The 3,951-nt window shown below is 42.9% G+C and overlaps 1 protein-coding gene across 1 annotated transcript in view; it reads right to left on the bottom strand.

Moving 5' to 3' along the window:
- Positions 1-2,081, bottom strand: part of nvl (nuclear VCP like) — a 70,139-nt gene extending 68,058 nt beyond the window's left edge. Inside the window, exon 1 of the mRNA XM_043675565.1 lies at positions 1,976-2,081. The gene's annotated coding sequence lies outside the window, so the exon portion shown is untranslated. The remainder of the gene's footprint in view (positions 1-1,975) is intronic.
- Between the last annotated feature and the right edge of the window lie 1,870 nt (positions 2,082-3,951).

The raw sequence follows: 3,951 nt of genomic DNA, 5'->3' as shown, positions 1-3,951 counted from the left end.
TCCTAACCTGCAATCTTCTTCCTGACCTCTCCGCTCCCACCCGACTCTGGCCTATCACCCTCACCTTGACCTCCCTCCACCTATCGCATTTCCAAAGCCCCTCCCCCCTCCCCCAAGTCCCTATCTTTTATCTTAGCCTGCTGGACACACTTTCCTCATTCCTGAAGAAGGGCTTATGCCCGAAACGTCGATTCTCCTGTTCCTTGGATGCTGCCTGACCTGCTGCGCTTTTCCACATTTTCATCCATACTTTATAGCCATGGACTACCCATGTGTTCAGGGAAGTCACAAAGACAGGTCTACTTCTTATTGGGAAGCTCCCTCCATCATCTATACTAAACATGGTTACTATTTTTCCTGCCAAGGCAAAGCAACTAACATCCTTGTCCTTGATGAAATAGGTACTCCCCATGCTGTAGCTGTAGGAACACTTTTCCCTACTACTGTTTCCTGTCCAATTACCAGGGAATGTGATTGGGGTTCTCAGTCAAATGTTCAATCTCACCTGAATTCTGTGTACATTGGAGAAATGCTAAGGCTTTGGAACCACTAAAGCTCAGTCTGAGGGCTACGCATTTCTTAGTACCCTTTCCTCAGAAGGATCTCCAGGAATTATTAGCTATCAAAACTGAAATTACCTTATTTGCAGTCTCACCCTCTTGGGCAATGAGACAGCCATGGCCTTAGCAGGAGTCAAGGACATGCTCTCAGAATTATGCCTATTTTCCCAACAAAACCCGTACGCCCTCAACTACCTACTCGACAAAGAGGGTTGGGTTTGCACCATAATTAAAGGCAAATGCACGATGGGGGTTATTGACAGCATCAGGAATATTACCAGGCATGTAGATAACATCCACACCTTCGTCAGTCAAATGACAGAAGGCACGAGATGGGGAGATTGGGGGTTTTGGCTCATGATACAACTGGATGATAAATCTGGCCACATATATTGATATTGTTTTATTTTGTCTCTTTGCTGGCATTGCTATTGCAAAATGTATTATTGTTAAGCTAATAACTTCTGTTGACAACATCAGTTCCCCCCAGAAAATGCTTCTTCTCCATCTGAATGAAGACAAGGAGGTGCGATTGCCTACCCCAACTTCTTCCTCGGAGGAGAAGGAAGCATGGCAGTCTCTAGCATCCATTCAATTGGTCTGATCTAATCTATGCCCTCCCATCCTATGGTGTGGTCATGGAATGACTAAGGTGGGGGATGAGGATCTGAAATCTAAATACAGGCTGAAGTAACAAGCTGTTGTCAGGAACAGCCATTTAATACATGCTCTTACTAACATAGGTAGCAATAAAATGACTCCTTAATGCAAATAACATGACAAAATGACTTCTAGGCTGCAAACTGACAATTCTGCTAAAAGCTGCATAAATTGGCTTTTCACCCTGCTAAAGCTGCATAATTGAAAGCTGTGAAATCCTTCCGAACCAGACCAAATTGCAAGTTTACTGACCGATCGCAGAACCAAGAGACCCCTGCTGAGGGTCGAGGTCTTCATATGTATTTCACCCATGTTATATCAGCCAGTTGTATATATTCTATGGTTTAAAATAAAATCACAACACCAGGTTATAGTCCAATAGTTTTAATGGTAAGTACTAGCTTTCAGAGCACTGCTCCTTCAATAGGTGGTTGGCAACCTGAAGGAGCAGCGCTACGAAAGCTAGTGCTTCCAATTAAACCTGTCGGACTATAACCTGGTGTTGTGTGACTTTTAACTTTGTACACCCCAGTCCAACGCCAGCATCTCCAAATTATATTCTATGGTTATTCAGAATTTCGGCTCAATGCCACAGTCCTATACACTCTACAGAGATATAATACCTGAGCGAAACGGTGAGCTCTTAGATAAATCTATAAGGGTGCACAAAATGTGCTATTCGGCACCGTCCAACATATTGACATAAATAGTCGTGTCCCTGAGGCTCCCTCCCCAGTGTCTCTCTGAGAACGTACCTGAGACGTTCGCTTTTCTTCACGTGAAAGGGGTCCTTCTTGGGGTCCTCACTTGAAGTGACCGCGGCAGCTGCTACGGACAATGCCCGCATGATTTAAGCATTTTTTTTAAATTATCTCCGATTAACGAAGGCGGATGACTGGAGTCAACCAACAGCAAAGTCGTTTCAGGCTTGGGTTTGAATGTTGGATATGTTAACAGGCACATTCCTAGACACATTTTCGGACAATCTGATGAGACTTTTGTCACTGCCGGAAGTGCGTATCAGCGCTCAGAACAGTTTCCGTTGCCTGGCCGTCATTTTGTAAAGGCTTTCCCCATCTTTGTAAAGGTGAGATTTTCCGGTGTGTCGCTTTTGTCTCCCCATTTTAGTAAAGGTGAAGGTTTCCGGATTATCTTTGCTGTGTCGCCATTTTAGTAAAGGTGAGATTTTTCTGGAGTGGCTCTCAGCCTCATCCTGTTTCAATTTCTCCACCTGATCAATTTAACCTTAGTTTAGTCACAGAAAGTAGTCAGAGTTCTGTAATTCACTGAGGTTATGACTGTTTCTCTATGTGGGATGTGGGAAAAATAGTGTTACTTCTGCAATTCCATTTACAAAGTAAATGAATTCACACCAGTGTGTAATTGTTTTAGCCAAGAGCTGAGTCAACAAGAATGGAAACTATGTGGAGGAAATCCATAATTGTTTTTGTATTAGCTAAAATTGTATGCCAGAATGTTTTGTTGTCACGTTCCAATGGTAGATATTACGGGCGAATGGATAAGATGCTGTGCGGGGAGGAAGTTAAGCTAAATATGCCTGTACAAACAGTAGGTATAAACATCTGTTTCCCACTTTTACAGAGACACAGGAACAAACCCCAATTACAAGGGTCATAAGGATCAGTATGGTAGGAGAAGGCACAGATGGAGGGGGTAGATAAAGATGAAGAAAGAATATGTTTAACAATGATCTACAGCGGGATGAGGTCAAATGGCCTTGTGAGGCCAGAAATAAGCATTTTGTCATAGACAAGGCCAGATAAGGCAAGAGATAAACAGGAGTAATGGGTGCCGGTCTTAGGGAAGTGGAAGATGTAAACAGGGGAGGAGCAATGTAAAACAAAAGAAACCAAATTATATAAATGTTGTGTATTAATTGAATTTGGGGTGTGTATGTCTCTGGACATCACACCCTCTTGCAAGTGTAAAATACAGGACACTACTGATTCAGATTTTGTCTCGGACTGCAATTATTGAAGTGTGTGAGCTTTGTTTCTCACACTCTACCCTGACTATCCCTATATTCCTGATGTCTTTAATATCTCCTCTGTGATGTAGTGGTAATGTCATTTATTGGAGCAGTAATCCTGAGCATCACGTTAATGTTCTGGGAACTTGTGTTTGAATAACCTGTGGTAAATGGTGAAATTTGAATTCAGTTAAATCTGGAATTAAAAACAAGATTAATGATGCCATGTAATGACTGCTGTTTAAAAACCTATCTGCTTCACTAATGTGCTTTAGAGAAGGAAATCTGTTGTCCTGACTTGATCTGGCCAGCGATATGGTTAGGATCTGACACCAAACCCACAGCAGTATGATTGACTTAACCATGCAATTTTGGACAAAAGTACTAAACAGGAACAGCAGTTGGCTTTTTGAACATAAGCCCTTCATGTGACAATAGACAATAGGTGCAGGAGTAGGCCATTCAGCCCTTCGAGCCTGCACCGCAATTCAATATGATCATGGCTGATCATTCCTAATCAGTATCCTCTTCCTGCTTTATCTCCATAACCCTTGATTCCACTATCTTTGAGAGCTCTATCCAACTCTTTCTTAAATGAATCCAGAGACTGGGCCTCCACTGCCCTCTGGGGCAGAGCATTCCACACAGCCACCACTCTCTGGGTGAAGAAGTTTCTCCTCATCTCTGTCCAAAATGGTCTACCCCGTATTTTTAAGCTGTGTCCTCTGGTTCGGCACTCAC

Source organism: Chiloscyllium plagiosum, chromosome 3 (genome assembly GCF_004010195.1).
Source record: "Chiloscyllium plagiosum isolate BGI_BamShark_2017 chromosome 3, ASM401019v2, whole genome shotgun sequence".
Lineage (NCBI taxonomy): Eukaryota > Metazoa > Chordata > Chondrichthyes > Orectolobiformes > Hemiscylliidae > Chiloscyllium > Chiloscyllium plagiosum.
The sequence above is the reverse complement of the archived record's forward strand: the minus strand, read 5'-3'. Positions and strand labels throughout refer to the sequence as shown.